Genomic DNA, 18,397 nt, shown 5'->3' on the forward strand with positions numbered 1-18,397 from the left:
CTGGGGAGGGTGGCGAGAGAGGTCTCATCTTGGATCAGTCACAAACTCTTCTCCAGTTTCATTCGCTTTTCTAAAGACTCTCTGGCTTGGGGAAAGAGATGTAGGAAGTGCAATGGATTACACAACTCTGCAAAAGCTGGAAAGTACCAAATACCTATTCAAGGAAGGTACTAGTATTACTGGCTTAGATGAACTCTCCAGGGGAAAAATGGATAGGATTGCAATAGAAGATGATTGGATCAAACTGAAAGCAAACCGAGAATTTATCTACCTTGTAGATACAAGAATACACAATTCAGTGATGCCAAAGGAACTCTAACAGCCACGGATAACAGCAGGCAAAACACAGACGTAAAATTTAAAGCAGCTAAACAAGATCCACGAGCAAAATACATATTCTAATAGTAACAAGGAAAAAAGGAACTAGTATTTTGTCTAAAAAGAGCTAAGCCTGGTCTCAGCAAGGAGCTACACTTGCAGGGCAAATTGAATAAGAGGGGAGAAGAGCACCGAAGTAACTGAGGAGACTTTCCAGCACCCAGGAAAGTGGTAAAACAAAATCAGCAGGAAAAAAACCTAATCCAGTCTTTGCTGGATATATTCAGTTCACAGTTTCTCCCCGAAAAAGGGAAATTTAACACAGGAATCAGGGAGAAAGTGGAGGAATCGGCAAAGCAGGCTCAGGTGGGGTCATGAAAGGAAACCTCACTTTTCCATGGGACCAAAAGACAAACTATGCAAAAAGGAAATGCTTCTCTCTGCCTTTAAGGCGTGAATTTGTACAATGTAGTATGCTGCATGCGTCAAGCAAGATTTGGCACAGAGCCTTTGAAACATAGTGAATAAAGACAAATGTTAACACATCTCCTTTGTGAGATTTAGTTTCTACATATTAGCATTTGAATTGTACTCAGCACTCTGTGGTGTCACATTAAGAAAATACACATTTGTATGCTTTGTATTAGGAGAAACCAGCAGGAAAGCATTAATCTGGGCTCTGAGAACTCTAGGAAGAGACAAAAGCCAGTAAAAATCCAGTAACATACCTACAAAATCTGTACCATAAAAAAGCCTACCGAGGAACAAAAAAACCCCTAAAACAACAAACAGCAGACATGGATTTCACATTCACGGAGGGCATCTGTTAATTGATTGCGAGCAATTTATTGGTATTATCAAGGATCGTTTCAAAGTGAACAGAAATTTGTCATTTGCAGCTAACTCTCCGAAGCACGATATCTTTACTCAGAGAAGGAAAATGTGCTGAACAGCACCTGTAAGCAGCTCCTGTTATGCCACTCAGAGGCAGCCAGTGCAGAAGTACTGAACAAATGGTTTTTCTCAGTGAGATTACTGAGCAATGCACTATACAAAGGCCCCTCAGAACATACAATTAACCACTTAATTTTGGTCAAATGCCAACCCTCAAAGCAGCTATTCAGGTGACAGTAAAGCAAATCCAAATATAAAGAGAAAAGACAAAATTAAAATCATCCCCAACATGCAAAAATAAAATATTTTATTTACAAAACAATCACAAACTAAATATTACAAAAATAATTACCATTATTGCTATAAAGTTTTTATCTTTTTAATAATATTCAACATTTCCAAAATATTTTTAAATCAGAAAGGTGTGTATCAAAAGTAATAAGGAAGAAAAAAATTATTACATCAGTAATACAGTATTAAAATGTGATTAAAAAAAAAAAATCTTTCATTTGTGCCCTAATCTATAAAAAATTCCATGGAAACTTCATTTCCCAGATATGCCAGGAGCTACGCTGCCTAGCTCACGCAGCCACACAGAAGTCAAGTCATTAGATTAGGGCCAGGCTGTTGCATATATTCAAAGTCAGTAATGACAGCTACTGAATAATCAGTCCCATTTTCTCCAGTCACCTGACCATTTACTGAAGTCTCACCTGGTTATTCACTCTTCCTAACCTTACACAATTTCTTAAAACCATCTGGAGCACAAACACCCACTGTACTCTTTTATCAGACAAAAATGGCATGCATACAGCACAGAAAGGAAAACCAGCTACTTGCACTGATGGTTTTTGTGATTTTTCAACAGCTAGTTCACACCAAGACAGATGAGAAACATTTAAACCCCAGGGTAACAGTCAATGATAAAAAAAATAAACTGACATTATATGTTAACTTCATATTTAATACATTCAAATCCAATGAATAATTTGAACAGCACACACAACACAGAATTCAGCAGGAATACATTCAATTTTTTCTGTTTAAAAAAAAAATTTCCTCAATTTTATTCCATTAAAATACCAATAACTTTTTTGGCTTTTTTGTTTCCATATTGTATTTTAATATATCGCTCAGGAGAATCATTACACTGTGACGTTTAGTCAAGAGAATACATGAAAACAGGTTTGCACAGACATACTGGATAACCCCTCAGGGCCACAGTTTCCATCACCTATAAAACAGAGAAAACAATCCATACTTTTTCTAATGCACTGCAAGATTTACTGTTGAGAAGTCCTATGCAAGAGCTAGATACTGTCTACTGTTACCCTCTCACTGAATATAGTTATGTTGTAATATTACCATTACTGACCTCTTAAAATAACAAAATCGGAATTAAGTAGAATTATAAAACGTCACTAACTTCAGGTAGTAGGAAAAGATTATTTAATTAAAGGAAGCTTGATTTTCAAAGGGGGAAGAGTTCAGATATATTCAAAGATACTTCTATTTTTAATTTAGTTGTGCAAAAAAAGATTACTGTACAGGTAATTGCAGGCACAGATGTACCCTACTTCTGCACAACTTTTCTGAATGTTGTCATATTCACATCTAACAAGTGAAAGAAAATGGAACATAGTCCTCTTCCCCTTCAAAACACAGGAGACAATCCCAGGAAAAGTAACACAGCAATTGATGGATGGGACTGTTTCTGACATCAAACTTATACAACAAATATTGTTGCCATATAGGCAGTCGTTTGGGATGAGCTGATGTATAATTTGTGCCCAGCCATAGCTGTGCTGAACAACTGTAATAGAGTGAGACTAGTAATCCCAAACTTTGCTGTTACAGCTCTTTTCCTCCAATGTAGATGGAAGAAGTTACAAAAGCATAATTTGCCAAAGGTCATCACAACTATTTGAAAAGCCAAAAGTTTCAGTGGCTTCACTAGTCCCCTGCATTTACAGGCCAGGCAGCGAAATGCAGGCATAGCTGCATCTGGTGCTGAAGATGAAGCCATTTCTTCAGCTTCTTCATTCTCAATTGACATTTAATTTTTAAGTAGTACAGAAATAACATAGCAGCCCAACGTATCTCCCTTAATAACTTAGATAAATCACAAGAATGACAAAACAAAACCGTGAAGGATTTCATATGGGACTAGCTTTAGGAGAGGACAACAGTCGCAGTTACCTTTGTCAAGAAATAATCCTTATGCACTCATGGCCTCACCAGACAAAATCCCGCAGACAAAGCAGAGTCACCTCCTGTTCAGTGTCATCTAAAGCTTGTGTTAAGATCTAACCAGAAGGGATGCGTTGTGTTCATCGGTGGAAACAAGCAACTTCTTACGTAAATGCAATCTCAGTTCTGGTTCAGAGGCAAGTTAAACGACAAAGAAGTCCAGGTATAGTTAGACCCTTAGCACATTATATCTTTCTAGAACAGTATTTGAGAGGCTAAAGACAGAGCGTTCTTAAAGGAAGGTTTGTTTGGGGGTTTTACAATTTTTTATTTTTACAAGCATACTAAGTTGAGTGATTGTGCCTGGCAGCTTGCCTTCCACAAAAGAAATTAAAACTATTCCATATTATATTAAGAAATAGAGAAAATGATGGCATTTCAAACTCTTCCTATTTCTTTGCAAAAAGAGTACAAAAACCTTGAGGAGGCTTTTTTTTTTTTAATAGCTGAACAATTAAGAAAGTTGCCTCTCTAGCAAGTCTGTCTTAGCTTTTCAGCCTCTTACAGACATTTAAATGTCTGACAAATAGATTATGCACTACTTGTTTGAAGAGTTTTTGAAAAAAAATTAAGCTTGAATCTCTAGTATTTTGAAAGACAAGCACAATATTTGGTCTGCACAGCTTATAGCACCCATTAAAACCTCCATTAAAGCAACAGTGCCAAACTACTGCAGCCAAAGACTGATGTCAGTAAATAGTAATGCTTAACACACTGCACTAACTTGACGTTACAGTTGCCAACATAGTCATTATGACCATGTTTTCATTCTTCTCTATATTGAAAAAATATAGGCACTAAGTAGAACATTTTGATACAAGTTAGATGAGTTTTAGAGCCTATCAAACATTTACATGTAGGTGGGAACTATAGGTACACTTATCACCCTAGTGGAAATTAATCTGGAAATTATTCGTGACAAAAGAGAGCAAATCCTTGACTAATTCCTATCCATGTAAACATTACATAATATTTTGAATACATTAAAGTTGTGCAAGTGCCATTTTGTATAATATAATGCTTTTTATAAACTTCAAAATACAACAGTTACTTTCAGGTTTTTTAACATACAGTATAAAAGCAAATAATCTAAAACTAGTTCGTATAGTCTTCTTCATAGCAGCTATACAGAACTTAAAGCTATATGCTATGGAAAGCTTCCTTAATTACTCATAGAAAACTTGCAAAGCCTTTTTTCTTCCCAGTTGTTATTAATTTCTTTGTGGTTTTCATATCAAGCTTTAAGTCTGCTTACTTCTGCACGCGTCATAGGAGAGGAAGTGTTCTATGAACAGAAAAAGACGCCCAAAACGATAGGGTACTCTTGTTATGCTTCTGTTTCCTATGTTTACTTGTCAAAAAAAGAGGAAGTGAGATTCTTTTTCTTTCCTAATAACATGCTAAGCAATCTTATTACCATACTGAGAATATATTTGTTGCTGTCATAAAGTAAATTTGCTCAGACAACTCCTTGTAATCATAAAATCAAAAGTAATCTTACACTTCACTGTACAAAACTCTATTTAAGAGTAAATACTTACTAATTTTTCTTTATTGGTTCTACTATTTCATAAGCCCAAGACTTAGAATCATAGAATCATCAAGGTTGGAAAAGACCTCTAAGATCATCAAGTCCAACCATCAACCCCACACCACCATGCCCACTAAACCATGTCCCTAAGCGCTGCATCTACACGTCTTTTAAATACCTCCAGGGATGGGGACTCAACCACTTCCCTGGGCAGCCTGTTCCAACGTTTCACCACTCTTTCAGTAAAGACATTTTTCCTCACGTCCAATCTAAACCTCCCCTGGCGCAACTTGAGGCCGTTTCCTCTCGTCCTATCACTTGTTACTTGGGAGAAGAGACCGACACCCACCTCGCTACAACCTCCTTTCAGGTAGTTGTAGAGAGCGATGAGGTCTCCCCTGATCCTCCTTTTCTCCAGGCTAAACAACCCCAGTTCCCTCAGCCGCTCCTCACAAGACTTGTTCTCCAGACCCCTCACCAGCCTCGTTGCCCTTCTCTGGACACGCTCCAGCACCTCAATGTCCTTCTTGTAGTGAGGGGCCCAAAACTGAACACAGTATTCGAGGTGCAGCCTCACACCTACTTAATTTAGTAGGTAGTGAGTGCTATTTCCCCTTTTTCTGTTGAATATTGTACCTCATTTTCCCTTCTTGGTTAATGAACCTTCAGTAACAAAAGAGGTAATAAATGAAAATACATTTGTACATTTATTGTATCACCACTTACAAATCACTAGAACCACTTACTATTCAACAGAAAATCCAGAATAAATACCAGCTTTTTCCTTTCACTTAAAAAATAATGGCATTTTCATACATTCAGAGGAAGCTGGGCAATTTCATTTTAACATGGTTATAAAGTTCAGCCAATCCAAGCTGCCTGACTTCTAGTGCAGTTATAACTAAAGAAATGCTTGAAATAATCTGGTGCTGCCCTGTACCTGATAGCGTTGCTTGGATTCCTGCTAGTCTAAGTGGAATATCATGTAAACTTATTACTTCCAAAATTTAACAATTAAAAAACCCCACCACCTAATTACAGAAATGAAAAAGTCTCGTCACTGTTAAGGTAGAACATTTTCACAGAACTGGAAAAGGAAAAGATAAGATTCATACCACATATAGCATGATGACATACGTATCAGCATTTCACCTGTATCTAATACTTTAATTTTCTTAAGTTTTAGCTTATACAACATAGCTCATTATATTAAAAAAAAAAAGTTAAGCCATTTAATGTTACTGCTGGAACTTTCATTTATGCATTCCCACACTTAGCTTACAGGCTATAAGGTTGATACTTTATCTGTGCAATTTTATTTTGCAATTAAAATTGAGGGTGTATCTTATAAAGAACAAATTTATACTCGTGGAAAAATACTGTCTAAATCAAGTACAGTGGAAGCATTATTCAGTCCAAAATCTTGGGATCCTGGGGGGTGGGGGAGAATCTAGAGTTCTGCTAGAGCTACCTGTTGGCATAGGTGTCATTAAGTGGCACTGCAATCTCCTCCTGCATTTACTTTACAGTCTCTGCCCTGGGTTTCAGCATTGGCCCTTACATAATCCATTATCAATGCAGTCTAAAACACACATTTCTCACATTCACTAATCCCACACTCCATACAGCACAATGTAAAGAGAAAGCAGATTGATCTTTCAAACTAAGGGAAGCTCTCCTTAAACGATGTGAAACCATAAGTAGCATTGTTATGTGGAAGAAATCTCCGACTAGCAGTATGGTAAAGCGAATAGAACACTTCTATTTCCTTGGCTGGTGTCACCACGCCAAAAATCAAGCCCTTATTTATCAATAAGCATTGAATTCCTCCAGAATTTTCTATTTTCTAGGATTTCTACTAAGTTACAACAGTTGATTTTTAATTTTGGGGAGAAAAAGAAAAAACAACATACAGTGCTGTCGTCTTGTAAAAACGAATGAGTGCTTCATAAACAGGGTTCCAAGTCACATAACCAGCTGGGTCTTTTCGTGTTAGTTAATCAATCTTGATTTCAAAACTGGAAGAAAGAAGAGAGATAATTAGACTTGACAAACCCCAGAGAATTAAGCAAATTAGTAGAACAAACAAGGATTGATCGAAAGGATACCCCACAGGAGAAACAGATCCAAGAGCAAACATCCAGTGTCATAAATAGTTACAGACATTTTGCAGGAAAATAATGGGATTAAAAAGTTCTAACTCTATGACCAAAGATCTATATTAATAGCTCAGAACTATGAGCCTCGGTTCCAACAATCTCTTGCTCTTGTCCATTTATCAGCGCTGTAGCCCTCTGGCTTCTCATTATATATGTAAATAAATGGTATTTTTAATGCACACAGTCCCTTGGAGACTTTCAACTGGTTGTAATTCCCGTCGTCTTTAAAAATAGCTAGCACCCTGAAGAAGGTAGGTCTAAACATTCAGCACTTCAACCTGCTCAACGTTATTAATATTCAGGAGAAATACAGAACGTTAACCAGGAGGGGGAGGACAAAGGGCTGAAAGTGGGAAGAAGTCGTCTGAGGCCAAGAAACAGGTAAGAATGAGAAGGCAGACAGCAAACAAAATGGACAATGCTCATCGTGTTGGCTTTGGTATCTGCTGCTCTGCCTCGTATCGGAGAGGGTAGGAGAAGAGAAAAATGCAGAACAATGTTTTGTTTGTGCTAGATGGGATCATACGGGAGAGCCACTGCAGAGGATGACAGGCTGTCTGCAGGCTACGAGAACTGGGGGGGTCCAATGTACAGCTGGGAGGGGGGGTTGTGTGTGTCTGTCTGCGTGTGTTGATGTGTCTGTGTGTGAGAGGGAAAGACAGAGAGGGAGGGTGACAGAGGGGAGAGGGATTCCCCCGGTTTTCCTTGCATAAGAACCTGGAAGTGAATAATTGACAGGTCTTAAGGTCAACATACTGATGTCATAATGAATAAATGACATGCTGACTTGTTTCACAATAGATACTCAAGAAGGTGTACTGAAATCACAGGCAGCAGTTCTGCAAGAAAGAGAGGTCCTGCTAGATGCAAGTGTTCCATGCGTGAACACATCAACACTATACCATAAAAGACAGATAAAAAGAAATAAAATTTTCATAGTTTTGTATTAAAAGGGAACCATTGTGCTCCAGTATGATGCCATTTTTGACCCGTCACAGAATTTTACTCACTCTTGTGTCAAACAACAGCATATGGCACAGACGGAGGCGATATTCTTGGTAGAGAAAACATCCACTTCTGACTTAAAAGTTCCAGTTAATGATCAGTTCATCATACCCCTCAGTAAATCATGTTTGGATTCAGCTTGCAAAAACCGGATTGTTTAATAACCTTTGAACACTATGTGAAAACATCTTTTATTACAAATGAGGGTTTCCCCACACAGACACCTGCAAGACCACATCTGCTTCATCTTGGATTAACATAAAGGAGCGAGCTTCCCCGATGCTCCTGCCACTAAGTTTTAAAGATGCCACATCACTGACTTTACTCAGTCTCCACCTTGTGCCCAAATGAAAGTTTAAACTATCCAAATACATTTAAGTTCCATATTGCTTGGATTTGTAGTACTTGTTTTAGGGATAACAACATCCCTTAAATGTTCTTACCATAACTTAGGTAAATTCAGTTTGCATAATTTTATCTGGGAATTTCAGGACATGGACACCATTCCTTTTAAAATTATATCTCAAATTTATTTTGAAGATTAATGTGCCACGACTTAGTGTTCCAGGACCACACCGTATTTCTAGACTTTCTCCTCCCTCATGTCTGTAGAAATCAGAGCGGGGAAGAAAACAGATATATTTAATGCAAAGACATGCACAACCTTATACTGCACCTAACATGGGACACTGACACAATAAAGGAAGAACACACCTAACTTGCACGCTAAAAACCAAGAACCTATTTATAATCCAGTCTTAAATTCTGCTCTTAAGATCTTGCCTATCAAAGTAAATATAACTCTTAGAACAGGTTTCTAACCGAATTTTTATTGCCACAGCATACCACCAGGTGGCAAGATTGCAAAATAAAGAAATTTTAAAAAAATCATTCCTATAACCCATTCAGTCAGTGCTGTTTCAAGGACCTCTTGCTGGGCCATGACAATTGTTTTGTGAGGACTTGGGTAAGCACTTAAAATGTCCCCACATGGGTCTGTAAAATAAAGTATTTTAACATTTCTTCATCACTCTTCATGTAGTCAATTTACTCACAATTACAATAGTTAAATAGTTAAACACAAAATTTCCGGTAGATGAAACAAACAGAAATTGTGAACAGCAGCTGTACTTCTCTAAAGAGCTTGGTTTTCCCACCATTTTCCTTCTGCTTCCTCTTTCTCCGATACCCGTTTTGCCCTTTTTGAAAGGGCCTAAAATCTTACATGACTGCAGGGAACCACATATTTACATGGGAATACAACTCAAAGATGGCTAATAAAATTATTTTGCAAAAGGAGAGAAAAGACTTTACACAAAGTATACTGACAATCAAGTCATTTTTTTTCCCCATGATATTTTAATTTCTCATGTTATACCCCAATTATCTATAAACCAAGACACAGGACAGCTGCTTCTAAGATATACCATACCAGGAGTAAGTGTGTGCTATAGACATATGAGCTTGGTTTAATGGACTGCATTTTGTATAGAATATGTGCTTTTACATTGTCATTTTAACTCAAACTTTAGGAAAAATGTAAGCTCTCAGTAACTACACAGAAATCTATCACTATAATGCCTCACCCCTAGATCACAAAGGACACAATGTAAGCACACAGTCCAGCATTATGTATTTTATATACATCTATATACACACAGATACATATATAGGTAAATAAAAGGACATAAAATATTAGTAAGGCTTTATCTTCCTGGCAACAAAACAGATAACCAAGTTGCGCAGCTGAACAAGCTGATGAACAACTCTAGTTGACCTTGAGATACACAACACAAAAACAATGATTCTAGAAATCGTTTAGGGACTTTTCCCTTCCATTTGTAGGGTGTCACCTGCTTAATAACATACAGCTACACTTCACAACTGTTTAAAATATTGTCATTATCCCTTGAGCTAGAAGAAATTAGGTAGGTGTAAAATAATCAGGATGTCAAGCACATTAAATGTCAAGCATAAATAAGAACCAGAATTGGAATCGCTCAAAGTTGCTAGTACTCCCACAGTTGAGCAAAAAGGGTTAACTTCAATAACTACCACCATTTGGAACTTGTATTATTATACAAAACACATAAAACTCTTTGCCTTAATGGCATCTAATAGCTTGAAAGCTGATTTGGCATTAGAAAGTAAAAGTAGATGTTATCCAAGCCATCAAGAAAACTTCCTGCCCCAAAATAAATTCTTATTTGGGACTCTTCAATTCAAACACTTCAGGGTATTGTTATTAAAGAAAAAAAAAAAAAACAACAAAACACTTTGCAGGGGAAAAAGGGAGGGATGAGTAATACATGAGCCTGTATTACATGGGAGGGCACCAAAAATATGAACTGTAAAATAAACTGCCAAGTTATAAAATGTTTCTTCACCCATTAAAACAAAATAGCTTGTTCAATCCATTTTTAATTCCAGAATTCAATCACCATCAAAATTAAAATCAAGCACTCTTTCGCCAGTGAATATATACTAATGGAATACTTTAAAGTGAAGATATATAAAGTCTAAATTAGATTGGAAACTCTTTCAAGAAGGGATTTTCTTTCAACTAAGCGTATACCATACTAGCAAAGCATAGTCTCAACCACAGTTTAGGCTTCTGGACTTAACTAAATTTAAAGCATTGAAGAAATATATAAAAGAACACAATGCACATTATGCTATGATTAGGTAGTAACACTTATTACTACATGTTCAATGAAAATCACACAAATGTATTTTTTTGTCTATAATGAGCTTCTCCTTTATTATACATGTTTCCTTCCACATTACCTATTTAGTTTTCTCTGTGAACTGCACGGCAAAAGCAGCCTTGCAGGACATTCAGTACTTAGGAATGGCTTCTGCTTAGAAAGCTTCAACTGAGAAATTCCCTGAAAAGAGTCGGTGGCATTGGACAAGCCATGACCCCATCATAGAGAGGTTCACATGGCAAGAATGTGTCACAAAGTACTGAGGAATTTAGATACTCATGTGGAAGAGATTCATACTCTTCGACAGAGGCAGAATGGAAACTTTTCTAATCTCTTCTCATTCCAGATCTACTTATCCCCTTTTCCTTTCAACCACGGGGCACTCTTCTGGGAAGAGCAATAACAACAGAATCAATTGATTGACAAATGGATCAAGAGAAATTGGACGGAGGTCACCAAATCACTTTGCCTCAGCGAGATGAAACTGTCAGCCAGTAGTAATAATGAAATTGATTTGAAGTAATCAAGCATCAAGGTTAAAATACCTCCATGTAACCATGTCCTAGCTGCGTGCTAAGAGAAGGAAAAAACATTCAGTAGAGCTGAAATGAGTTTTCCTTTAAAATTACAGAAAACATCTAACATGTCATACCTTTTTCCATGTATTTTTCCATGTTTCAGGATTTTTAGATTGTAAGAGAAAACTCTCAAACTCACAAACCTATACAATTCTACAATCAATGTACAGAATTAGGGCAACAAGTATTTACTACCCCAGATTAAGAAATAAAGGCTCTAACATGACGTTTCCTTTCATTCAATAGTGCTACGATTACCATGCCAACTTAAATCTATACTTCGAATACAAAACTAACAAGAAAGTACTAAGTATAAAGGTATTAATAACTGGAGTTCAAACGACATTAAACGATTCGTTGGCTTTCTTCTTTGCCCAATGAAATAATAAGAAAATACATAAAAACAAAAATTATATATGTAAAATGTGCCAATGCCATACAGCTGAGCACTTATTCTTGAGGTCTTCATAAAAAAAGCATTTTTTCTCTTCCTAGAGAGTACTGTGAACCAGTCCCAGACTCAGACAATTTAAGTATGTGTTCATATTTAAAAAAAAAAAAAAAAAAAATCCTCTTCAATGTTCAAGAACACTCTCTAAAGCACTTACTCTATAAAAAGAAATCTTACTGAGAGAGTACATACACCTGATTTATTTCAGGAAACCAAACCAGAGTAACAAGAGTGCCACCTATCATTCACTATGAATAACAATTTCCCATGGACTGACCTTGCTGTTAAAAATCCTGCACAATAAAACCTGAGTTAAGAACATATAAAACTCTCCATCTGGGCAGAAACTTGGTTAAAAAAATAAAATAGAAAGGAATGCTGCATGTAAAAGCAGGAGGAAAAAAGAAACAAAGGAGGAGGATTTAAAAAAAATAAAAATCTGTTAGGTATCAAGAGCATAAAATCTAAAAGATTAAAACCCAGCAAAACTAAAGACATTTTAAAGCAGCCCCATTTGGGGCTTCAGTAATGATTTTATAAAAATAGGTTTGCATGTAACATGCAACTAGCAAGCTTGGTCTAAAACAAGCTGCTGTACACAAGCAGCAACTGCCAATTAATAGGCAAAGATTAACAGTAAAGATTCTTCCAGTGCAGACAGACTGGAGCAGCAGAGCAGCGGCGGGTGGTAGGGTGGTTCATTTTCTTTTATTTTTTTTTAAGATTATAGTGGATATCTGAATAATACAGACTAGCAATCCTGGCTCCTTTATCAGGTAAATTAGTAGAAATTATTAAAAGCTAGAAATAAACACATAGATAAACACCTTTTATTAGGGAGGAAAGTCAGTTCTCCTTTCCTGCAAAGGGAAGTCATGCTTCACATATCTGCTGCCTGCACGTGCACAAGGGAGAGTCAGTTGGATCTATATATTTGGATATATTAAAATCCAATAGATATTCATAAGCTTTCGAAAACACCTGCCACGAAGAGAGTCATGAAAATTAAGCCACTATAAGGTAATACAGAAGGCCTTTGCTTTTAGGAAAAATTCAGTTAAAAGATGGGAACCAGAGCGGGAGTAAGTGCTCAGTTCTCCCACCTGCTGCAGGTCACCGGCAGAGCTCTTCAGGGAGCTGTGCCGGGACCGGGAGGCTCTGCACATTCACACATTAACCAGAAAAGGGAGTGGGCAGCAACATGGCAAAGCCACGTGAAGATGCAAAGTTACTGATGCTAAAATGATGAGGGCTAACCATGAAGAAGTGTGAAAAGACCTTTCAGGACTTTGTAACTGGACATTAAAGTGTCAGATGAATTTCAACGCAGGTACCCATGATACAATGCATATATGAAAAACAATCCTAATATTACTGCTCAAATGGATGATCTCTGAGCTAATAATTTCCATACAGAAGCGAGGTTCTGGGATGACTGTGGATAGTTGACCTTACCTGGGGCAACACCCCTTACATTTTCACATGCAAAATCTTAGGACACAACCACACGTAGCAGGAAATAGTCATTTGTGTACCCTTACAGAGCAATCACCATTGCCTGTTAGTTGGATGGAATTCTCTTGACGGTGAAGCAAGATTTTTTAAATCAAGTGGACAGCCAGTGCTGACAGCTAAACAATCATCCACACTACATTTCCAAGAAGACTGAGGTGTGAGACACCAAGCACCAGCAAGCATTGCTCACCAAGCAGATCTTCTACGGAGAGATGATTTACAGGATAAAAAAAAAAATGCAGTGTTATGTTGGAAGGTAATGGAGACTACATCAAACCTGTCAGACTTCACAATTTTAACCCCCCAAAAAGTACTACCCTTCTAATGCAGCTGCTTTACTGTAGGAAAAAGGTGGGAAGTAGTTCAAACGACTACTGCAACCTCTCCAAAGGATGGGATGTGAACTCAAAAAAAGATTAGTATATATCAAGTTCCTCAGAAAAAGCTCCACAGGGAAGAGTGCCTATGGATTGATTTATAGAAAACAGAGAATGATAATTTACCTACTGATGGAGTTTTGCTCTAGTGGTTTATACAACATCAGCAAAGTCCCTAAGTGTAATTACAGCTATATACTCAATCAGGAACTACGTATTATTTCACTCTCGTTCAGCTCTGTTTGGAATCACATCCAAAACATTTAAAATTGTACTCCAGTTATGGCATTGAAGAAAATCTGCTGTATATTCTCTCATCAGAGAAGATGCAGAAGGATGCTGCTAGTAAGTATTGAAACAAATACAAAAAATGGTAGAAAAGCAGAAGTGTAACAAATATTTCCCATTAACATGTGCGTATGGTTTCACTCAAAACAAATTTTCTTGCAAGAATCATAGAATAGTTTGGGTTGGAAGGGACCTCTAAAGGTCATCTAGTCCAACCCCCCCCTGCCGTGGGCAGGGACATCTTCAACTAGATTAGGTTGCTCAGAGCCCCGTCCAACCTGACCTTGAATGTTTCCAGGGATGGGGCATCCACCACCTCTCTGGGCAACCTGTGCCAGTGCCTCACCACCCTCAGCGTAAAAAAATTCTTCCTTATACCTAGTCTAAGTCTATCCCCCTTTAGTTTAAAGCCATTCCCCCCTTGTCCTGTCACAACACACCCTGCTAAAAAGTTTGCTGCCATCTTTTTTATAAGCCCCCTTTAAGCACCAATAGGCTGCAATCAGGTCTCCCCAAAGCCTTCTCTTCTCTAGGCTGAACAACCCCAACTCTCTCAGCCTTTCTTCATGGGAGAGGTGTTCCATCCCCCTGATCATTTTCGTGGCCCTCTTCTGGACCCGCTCCAACAGGTCCGTGTCTTTCTTATACTCAGGGCTCCAGAGCTGGATGCAGTACTCTAGGTGGGATCCCACCAGAGCAGAGTAGAGGGGCAGAATCACCTCCTTCGTGACCTGCTGGCCACGCTTCTTTGGATGCAGCCCAGGATACGATTGGCCTTCTGGGCTGCGAGCGCACATTGCTGGCTCGTGTCCAGCTCTTCATCCACCAGCACCCCCAAGTCCTTCTCGGCAGGGCTGCTCTCAATCCCTTCATCCCCCAGCCTGTGCTGATACCGGGGGTTGCCCTGACGCAGGTGCAGGACCTTGCACTTGGCCTTGTTGAACCTCATGAGGTTCACGTGGGCCCACTTCTCAAGCTTGTCCAGGTCCCTCTGGATGGCATCCCCTCCCTCTGGCGCGTCGACTGCACCAATCAGCTTGGTGTCATCTGCAAACTTGCTGAGGGTGCACTCGATCCCACTGTCTATGTCACTGATGGAGATATTAAACAGTACCGGTCCCAATACGGACCCCTGCGGGACGCCAATCATCACCAACCGCCATCTGGACATTGAGCCGTTGACCACTACCCTCTGGGTGCGACCATCTAACCAATTCCTCACCCACCGGACAGTCCACCCATCAAGTCCATACCTCTCCAGTTGAGAGAGAAGGATGTTGTGGGGGACCGTGTCAAAGGCCTTACAGAGGTCCAGACAGATGACATCTGTAGCCCTTCCCGTGTCCGCTGATGTAGTCACTCCATCACAGAAGGCCACTAGGTTGGTCAGGCAGGACTTGCCCTTGGTGAAGCCATGCTGGCTGTCTCGAATCACCTCCCTCTCCTCCATGTGCCTCCTTCCAGGAGGATCTGTTCCATGGTCTTCCCAGGCACAGAGGTGAGACTGACTGGCCTGTAGTTCCCCGGGTCTTCCTTTTTTCCCTTTTTAAAAATGGGGGTGATGTTTCCCCTTTTCCAGTCAGTGGGAACTTCACCGGACTGCCACGACTTCTCAAATACGATGGATAGTGGCTTAGCAACTTCATCCACCAGTTCCTTCAGGACCCGTGGATGGATCTCATCAGCTCCCATGGACTTGTGCGCCTTCATGTGCCTTAGGTGGTCTCGAACCATCTGTGTTCTCCCACAGTGGGCGGCTCTTCATTCTCCCAGTCCCCACCTTTGCCTTCTGTGGCTTGGGTGGTGAGGCTCGAGCACTTGCCAGTGAAGACCGAGGCAAAAAAGTCATTGAGTACCTCTGCCTTCTCCATATTCCAGGTAAAGAGGTCTCCCCATTTCCTTCCAGAGATGGCCCACATTTTCCCCTCATCTTCCTTTTTTCCCCCGATGTACCTATAGAAGCTTTTCTTGTTGCCTTTGATGTCCCTGGCCAGATTTAACTCTATCAGGGCTTTAGCTTTCCTAACCTGACCCCTGGCTGCTCGGACAATTTCTCTGTATTCCTCCCAGGCTACCTGGCCTTGCTTCCACCCTCTGTAGGCTTCCTTTTTGTGGTTGAGTTTGTCCAGGAGCTCCTTGTTCATCCATGCAGGCCTCCTGGCATTTTTGCCTGACTTCCTCTTTGTTGGGATGCATCGCTCCTGAGCTTGGAGGAGGTGATCCTTGAATATTACCCAGCTTTCTTGGGCCCCTCTTCCCTCCAGGGCTCTGTCCCATGGCACTCTACCAAGCAGATCCCTGAAGAGGCCAAAGTCTGCTCTCCTGAAGTCCAGGGTAGTGAGCTTGCTCTGCGCCCTCCTCAGTGCCCTCAGGATCTTGAACTCCACCATTTTGTGGTCGCTGCAGCCCAGGCTGCCCTTGAGCTTCACATTCCCCACCAGCCCCTCCTTGTTGGTGAGAACAAGGCCCAGCATAGCACCTCTCCTCGTTGGCTCCTCTACCACTTGGAGAAGGAAGTTATCATCGACGCATTCCAGGAACCTCCCAGGTTGCTTATGCCCTGCCGTGTTATCCCTCCAACAGATGATATCGGGGTGGTTGAAGTCCCCCATGAGGACCAGGGCTTGTGAGCGTGAGGCTGCTCCTATCTGTCAATAGAGGACCTCATCCACTCGGTCTTCCTGGTCAGGTGGCCTGTAGCAGACCCCCTCTGTAATGCCACCTGTCCCTGCCTTCCCTTTAATCCTGACCCACAAGCTCTGGGTCAGCTCCTCATCCATCCCCAGGCAGAGCTCCATGCACTCCAGCTGGTCATTGACATAGAGGGCGACACCCCCTCCTTGTCTCCCCTGCCTGTCCTTCCTAAAGAGCCTATATCCCTCCATCCCAACACTCCAATCATAGGAGCCATCCCACCCCGTCTCCGTGATGCCAATAAGGTCGTAGCCCTGCAGGCGTGTGAACGTCTCTAACTCCTCTTGTTTATTCCCCATGCTGCGTGCGTTTGCATAGAGGCATTTAAGTTGGGCCCCTAATGAAGCTGTCTTACTGGCTGGAGTTCCTTTGTGCTGCTGGCTGGAGTTCCTTTGTGCATGCAAGAAACATGTTTATAGAATACTATTAAGTTGCTATACTACCAAACTGACTGTAAGTTTATAATGGGGCCATTTTGATTTAGGCACCGTAAAGATTTAAGCTGGAAGGAACGAAATTCAAATATATATGAAAATAATGGGGGTAAAATCCTGGAGGAAAACTCCCTTAACATATTTAAGAGGGGGAAAAAAAAAAGTAAAGATAAAAAACCCAAAACTTTGTTTCTGCGCCCCTAACGAACACCAAAAGCCCAAGGAAAAAGCAGGGAGGCTGGGATCCAGCCTCCACCTCACACAAAGATGTGTAAGACAGATTCATAATTTGCTGCGTTGTACAAAGTTACTAAATCTTCTGGGTTGACTAGGAAGGTCACTTGTTGGCCTTCACTTAATGTATCACATGCATTTATAAAGGAGTACCTTGGCCTTTTTCCTAGTCCATCATGTACAAATGTAGCCACCTGCACTTGCACGACAAACTTAACACAGGATTAAAAAAAACAAATAAAAACCCACACCAAAAATTCCAACTGCTATTAGAGGTAAGAACCAGAACTTCACCAGCTTACAGGTGCATAAATTGTTAATCACTTAGTAGTATTGGTCACTGGGTGGGATTGCTATTAGTCAGTACCTTCTTCTCAGAAGTATTTGTATCATGACAGTAAAATAAGTTACACCCAGTTCACACTTATCTTAAATGCTTTATGCAAACTTGCAATTTTAAGTGATTTAAAGAAGCCCATCGTGCAGCAGGGGCCACATGTCCAAAAGGCATTGTTTGATCAGCTATGTTGCTGTCAATGTTATGAAAGCACTATTTGAGTAGCCAGCTGCAACAGTATTTTTAAGCAATTTTTAATCCAACTTCATGCTTGGATGAAATAAACAATTTGAATAGAGAATTTTGTTGTAAATGGCAATTTTTTTCTTGGCATTTACTTGCTTTTGGAACCTGGATTAGCCTTCATGCTTCATGTCACTGAAGTGGAACTGATATGTGATAATGCCATAAATACTGCAAGAGTTTCTATGCAAGAACATTAATAGGAAATACACACACAAAGAAATGACCCAAACTATGTGAGGTTAACATTACTCACCGCACCCCAAGGACAGAGAGAGAAAAGATATCAAATCACACTTCTCATTCCCAAATAGAGGCCTGTAACAAGTCTCTAAGCTCCTGACCTAGTGAAAGCTGGGAGCTACTTCCCATAGAGGAACA

General features: G+C 39.9%; 1 protein-coding gene across 10 annotated transcripts in view; it reads right to left on the minus strand.

Annotated features, from left to right (window-relative positions):
• Positions 1 to 18,397, minus strand: part of ATP2B2 (ATPase plasma membrane Ca2+ transporting 2) — a 446,707-nt gene that overhangs the window by 285,694 nt on the left and 142,616 nt on the right. For all 10 annotated transcript variants that reach the window (XM_076346016.1, XM_076346010.1, XM_076346023.1 and 7 more), the window contains exon 3: positions 6,907 to 7,011. The gene's annotated coding sequence lies outside the window, so the exon portion shown is untranslated. The remainder of the gene's footprint in view (positions 1 to 6,906; positions 7,012 to 18,397) is intronic.

The sequence above is a fragment of the Aptenodytes patagonicus genome, chromosome 8, assembly GCF_965638725.1.
Source record: "Aptenodytes patagonicus chromosome 8, bAptPat1.pri.cur, whole genome shotgun sequence".
Classification (NCBI taxonomy): Eukaryota; Metazoa; Chordata; class Aves; order Sphenisciformes; family Spheniscidae; genus Aptenodytes; species Aptenodytes patagonicus.